Raw genomic sequence first — 6,401 nt, forward strand, 5'->3', positions numbered from 1 at the left:
TGAAACTCCGTCTCAAAAAAAAAAAAAAAAAAGGTAAATTTCTTGGACATAAACTTAATAATAAAACCCTAAATGCATTTCTAAAAGACAGAGCAATAAACTTGAAAAAGTGGGAAGACACCCCACGCTGCAGACGGGCGCCCACAGGCCCCTCCAGCTCAGCAGATCGGCAGCACGGGCTTTGGGGTGGGAAAGCAGGCAGAGCGTCAGGCGCCTGCCCACCTGGGCAATTATTGGCTTGTGGCCTTGCTTTCTTGGGCTGGGGCCCCATGAGACACTGGTGGCCCTGAGAGAGGCCCTGCAGGGAGGCCCTGCTTCTCCTGGGGCTCCCCACCTGGGGAAGGGGGCTGCAGGATGAGGACCCTGCTCTGCCCCTGCTGGGGGGGATGCAGGGGGCAGCAGCTGAGGGAGGAGGGGAGCCTGCCTGGGGGAGGGGGCGGGCGTTAACCCTGACCTGGCCACAGCGCGAGAGGGGCAGGGCTCAGGGGCCAGGGAAGGGGCCTGCCCTCTGCTGAAGCCCTCAGCTTTCTCTGCCCACCCCATCCTCAGCTCCCTGGGAAGGGTCTCGCCTGACGGCCTTGAGGCAAAAGTAAGGCTCTGATATGCAGAGGGTCTTGCTGTGGGCTCCTCAGCAGGCGGCTGGGGCTGAGCTTCCAGGAGGGGCTGTTTCCTCCCTGCCCCTGGTCCTCAGGGCACCCTCTGCTCCGTTCCTTCCATGCTCTGGCCCCAGACCCCCGGCAGTCTGCCCAGGGCAGTGGGTGGGCAGGAGGGGCTGACCTGTGGCTGCCTGGGTGCCCACGCCGCAGTCTCTGCCACTGTGGCCAAGTGCCCCGCCCCTCCTGCTCCAGCAGGTCCTGTCCAGCCAGAGAGCAGAGTCGTCCGGCCATGGAGGGCGTGGCCAGTGGGGGTCTTCTGTGAGGTCAGGCCAGACCCAGACCCCACCCCACCTCCCTCCACACGCCCTTGACGCTGCCTCCCTGACCCCCTCTCCCAGCCCTCCCACCCTGACCCTTCACCTCTCCCCACTCCCTCCCACTGTGCCCCAACCTCAGCCCTCTCACCATCCCCCCACACCCTCCAGGGACTCTCTGGTGCCCCAACCCAAGCTCCTCCCCCCCCCAGCCACCCGACTCTTCCTCTTTAAGATCCTCACCAGCCAGACCCTGTTTCTGGGGAGTTTTCCCTTGAGCCGCGTCCGTGCCTAGGACTGTGACACTGTGGCCCGGGTGGGGCTGTGGTGACTTCTGTGAGAAATACCGAGCTGCCCCACACACGGCTCTGCCACACGGCGCTCCCGCCAGACACAGGCACGGGCTCCTGCGGCTCCCAGGCCTCCATGGGGTCAGCCACGAGGATGCCCACGTGCCCGTGGGTGTGCAGAGGCTTCTCACCGTGGCTTCGGTCTGCAGCTCTCTCATCACACGCGGTGAGAAGCATCTTCCTGTATTTCGCCATCTGTGTATCCATTTTGGTGAGGTGTGAGTTCAGACTTTTTACCCATTTTTTAATTGGGCTGTTTTCTAAGTTTTAAGAGTTCATTACTGAGTTGTGAGTGCTCTTCGTATATTTTGCTTGTTTTGTTTGTTTTTGAGACAGGGTGTGACTCTGTCACCCAGGCTGGAGTGTGGTGGTGCCCTTATGAATCACTGCAGCCTCAGCCTCTGAGCTTAAGCGATCCTCCCTTCTCAGCCTCCCGAGGACCTGGGACCACAGGCGCAGCCATCACGCCAGCTGATTTTTATTTTTGCAGAGACAGGATCTCACCATGTTGCTCAGGCTGGTCTGGAACTCCTGGGCTCAAGTGGCCCTGCCGCCGCAATCTCCCGACGTGCTGGGATTCCGGGTGCGAGCCGCTGCACCGGCCCTTGTAGCGCGTGGATGCCGGTTCTTGTCACACGTGTTTTGCAAAGATTTTCTCCCAGTCTACGTCTTGTTTTTACATTCTTTTAGGTGTCGTTTGTGGAGCAGGTGGTTTTAATGTGAATAAAGTCCAGTTATGACTATTTTCTTTCATGGACTGTATGTATTTCTGGTCTTAGATAACAGAATTTGTCCCCAAATGCAGTCACCTAGATTTTCAACGATCTTTTCTGTTTTCTTCTAGGAGTTGTATAGCTTGGTATTTTACATTTCCATCTATGTTCCGTTTAGACATGATTTGTGAAGGGTGTAAGGTCAGTGACTACATTCATTTTCCTTCCTTCCTTCCCTCCTTCTCTCTCCTTCCTTCCTTTCTTTTTCTTTCTTTCTCTCTTTCTCTTTCTTTCTTTCCTTCCTTCTCCCTCCCCTTCTCCCTCCCTCCCTCCCTCCCTCCTTCCTTCCTTCCTTCCTTCCTTCCTTCCTTCCTTCCTTCCTTCTTTCTTTCCTCTCTTGCCTATGGACTTTTAATTGTGCCAGCACCATTTGTTGGAAAGACGGTCTATTGTCTTGTGAGCCGCCTTCCTTTGTGGAAGATCAGCTGACGATGCCTGGGAAGGTCTATTTCTCTGCCCGCTGTCCCGGTTCACTGATCTGCGTGTGTGTTCTCCCACCAGGACCACGCTCTTCTGATTATTGTGTCTTTACAATAACTGAAGTCAGGTAGTGTTAGATTCTACTTTGTTCTTCTTCAATGTTTCCTTGGATATTTGGAGTTTTTTGACTTTCTATATAAACTTAAAATCTGTTTGTTCAGATCTTCAAAATAGTTTTCTGGACTTTTGATTGGACTTGCATTAAATCTATAGATCAAGTTGGGAAGAGTTCACATGCTGACAATAGAGTCTTCCAGTCCACAAGCACGGACTGACAGGTTCTCCACTCATTAGAGCTTCAGCTTTCAAATCAGAATACTGAAGTTTTCTACAACAGATCCCATACATATTTTGTTTGACTAATACCTAAATATTTTCACTTTTTGGTGCCATTACAAATGGTAATTTGTATTTGAAATTTGAATTTTTTGGAAAAATTTCTATTTGACATAAATCCTTTGAATTTAATAAAGAATGGTAACAACTGGTACATACATTATTTCAAAATATTTTCACTAAGCACCAAGGAGAACAATTCCCAATAATCTTTTCACTGAGAACCCATTTGAAAGAATGCTTAAAACTTAATCTGTTTATTTAGGTTTTTAATAAAAAAAAATCTAAAGCTGCCAGGGTTTCTAATCACCACGTGATGACCAGGTTAACAACCTTGAGGTCATCTAGTACAAGCTTTCAAGAGCTTGGTTTAACCTGTACATTCTCACTGAGGAGATGTGTTGGCCTCAGGCTGGTAATCACAGGTCCATGTGCCAGACACCACACGTGCCCACGTGCACACACACACAGCAATAAGCAATGTGTATCAGTGATGAAGAAGATATGGTCCCTGTAGATGTAACAGGAATGCTGTCTACCTGTCTTGGGCGTGCAATTAGTGACGGGTTCCGGGACGGACACACAGCGCCAACCCACAAGGGAGAGCCGGCAAGGGCAGCAGAAGACAGAAGCCCTGTGCCCGGGACACAGCAGAAAGGGTGTGGAGAGGCTTCCGGGACCAGGCGGCATCCAGGTCAGACCAGGAGCTGGAGTGGATGTCGGCACGTGTGGGGTGGGGCCTTCGAGACTCAGGAAGACAAAAGGAGCCAGCATGGGGCCGCCTCACACACCAGCCCGTTCTCAGGCCGGCAGCCTCTGCTTTCACTCAGGTCAGCTCCAAAGGTGCAGGGATATTTGCCATGGGCAGTGACCATCTGGGGCCAGTGGCGCTGATGGTAAAGGAATTTATCAATCCAGTTGTAGGTCAAGAAAGGCAGCTTGATTAGAGAAAGTATGAAAATATGCTGCAAGAAAGCAGCGGGCAGATCGGCGAGAGAGGGGCTGGCTACAAGGAGACAGACAAAGGCTTGCTGGGGGTTTTACGGGGTGGTGCCTGTGCACTGAGCTGGAGAGGGCTTTGTGCAGTGAGCTGACGTGCGTGTTTCTATGAGCCGCGGGTCTGGTGACGAGCTGAGCACAGCGAGACGAGCTATCCGTGCAGGAAGGCTGTGTGTTCTGCGCCACGAAGGCAGCAGCTTCACGGCTCGTCTGCCTTCTCTTGGTGCTTCCCCCGACTCCTTTTCCCTAGTTAGGGCTCCATGGTATTGGCAGATGCCTGCTGAGGGTGGCCGAGGAGCCCGGAGGGGTGTTGGCTGGCCTTTGCTGCTGGACACTGATGTCCTGCGGCTCATGCGGCCGGTGCCTCAGCTTTGTCAAGTGCCCCTGACCCGCGCGTTGCTCCGCTGTAATTCCTCTTTAATTCCAAGACCTCTTGCATGTTATTCAAGTATTCACGTCAGGAAGTGAGCCGATGTCGTGACCTCTTTAACAGCCAGCTTTGGTTTGTTTTTTTTTTAACAGATAATTGCAGTCTTCTGTATTACCACAGCCAGAATCTTCTGGACACACTCATCAGCACCCGTTGGAATTTCTTCCTGATCAGTGCTATTGACAGAATCCTGACTCACCAGAGAAGCAAAGCAAGCCTCAAACGATGGCTCCAACGTATCCACCGAAGGGCTGGTGGAAGGCCTCAGAGTGCCTGGAGCTTCCCGAGGGAGCACAGCCTGGCCCAGGAGCCCCGTGGGGGCGGTGGGACCCCCGTGGCTGGCCACTCTCAAAGCTGCTGTGTCTGGAATCAAAATGTAATTACTGCAGATATTTAGAAAATCAGTTGACCTTCCTGTAAACTTTGCAGTGTGTGCCCTTATCACTTGTAAGTTCTAGGGCTTTCTGTTCTGTTCTTGACCAGTCTTGGGATTTTTACACAGGCGATCACAATTTGTGAACACAGTCTACGGCCATACCACCCTGAACGCGCCCGATCTCGTCTGATCTCAGAAGCTAAGCAGGGTCGGGCCTGGTTAGTACTTGGATGGGAGACAATTTGTGAACACAGGCAATCTTGTTTTCTTCTTGGTCTGTACCCCTTTTATTTCCTTTTCTTGTTGTTTTCTCTTCCTTGTATCACTATTTTCGTGGCCACACGATACTTGCACATGTTGATGGGTACAGAGCGACAGTTCCCCACCTGTATACGACGTGCAATGATCAAACCAGGGTGATCCGCGTGCCCGTCACCTCTAACGTTCACCATTTCTTTGTCTTGGGATCATTCAAAATCCCCTCTTCTAAGCTGCTTGAAAATAGAGAATAAATTGCTGTTAGTTACCGTCGCCTTGCAGAGGGTAGAACACTGGGACTCACTCCTCCCGTCTGGCCATGCTCTGCCTTCACTAACGAGCTCCGGCCATTTCCTCTTGCCCAGCGAGGTTCCACAGATGCGTGAGAACGTGTGGTATTTGTCTTTCTGTGCCTGGCTTATCTCACTTAACATAATGTCCTCCACACCCATCCATGCTGCCATGAATAAAAGAACCTCATTTAATAGTTAAATAATATTCCATTGGATGTGTACACCACAGTTTCCTTGGCCATTTATCTGTTGTTGAGCGTGTAGGTTGATTCAATATTTTGCCAATTGTAAATAGTGCTGCAATAAACCTGGGAGTGCAGATACCTCTGTGACTTACTGATTTTCTTTCACTAGGTATGCATGCGGCAGTGGGATTCCTGGATCACACGGTACTTCTAGAGGAAAGTCCATGGTGCTGATTTACATTCGCACCGTGTCTAAGGGTTCCCTTTTCTCTGCATCCATGCCAGCCTTTGTTATTTCTTTCTGATAATGGCCATTCTAACTGGGGTGATACCTTACTGTGGTTTTGATTTGCAGTTCTCTGATGATGGGGGTGATGAGCATTTTTTCATATACCTGCTGGCTGTTTTTATGTCCTCTTTTGAGCAATATCTATTCTGTTTATTTGTCCATTTTTAAATTGGATGGTTTTTGTTTTTTTGCTGCTGTGTTGTTTGAGTTCCTTGTATCTTCTGGATATTAATCCCCTGGACGAATGGTTTGGAGGTCTTCCTTCCATTCAGTAGTTTCTCTTCCCACTCTATGGCTGTTTCCTTTGCTGTGCAGTTTTTCAGTTTGATACAATCCCATTTGTCTGTTTTTGTGTTTGTTGCCTGTGCTTTTGAGGTCTCCACAAAATCCTTGCTCAATGTCCTGAAACATTTCCCTGTTTTCTTCTAGTTATTTCATTGTTTCAAGTCTTGCATTTAAGAGTTTAATTCATTTTGACTTGATTGTTGCGTATGGTAAGAGTGGTCTAGTTTTGATTTTCTGTATAGAGATGTCCAGTTTTCCCAGCGTTATTTGTTGAAGAGACTGTTTCTTCCCCAGTGAGTGTTCTTGGCGCCTTAGTATCAAACCAGTTGGCTTTAAATACGTGAATTTACTTCTGCGTTCTGTATTTTGTTCCACTGGTTTATGTGTTTTTATGCCAGTATCATGCTATTTGGTTACTGCTGCTTTGTAGTATATTT

The 6,401-nt window shown here is 49.9% G+C and overlaps 1 pseudogene; it reads left to right on the forward strand.

Moving 5' to 3' along the window:
• Positions 1-4,802: 4,802 nt before the first annotated feature.
• On the forward strand, positions 4,803-4,921 carry LOC119468509 (annotated as a pseudogene).
• The last annotated feature ends 1,480 nt before the right edge of the window (positions 4,922-6,401 follow it).

This window comes from Cebus imitator, unplaced genomic scaffold, assembly GCF_001604975.1.
Source record: "Cebus imitator isolate Cc_AM_T3 unplaced genomic scaffold, Cebus_imitator-1.0 Scaffold443, whole genome shotgun sequence".
Classification (NCBI taxonomy): domain Eukaryota; kingdom Metazoa; phylum Chordata; class Mammalia; order Primates; family Cebidae; genus Cebus; species Cebus imitator.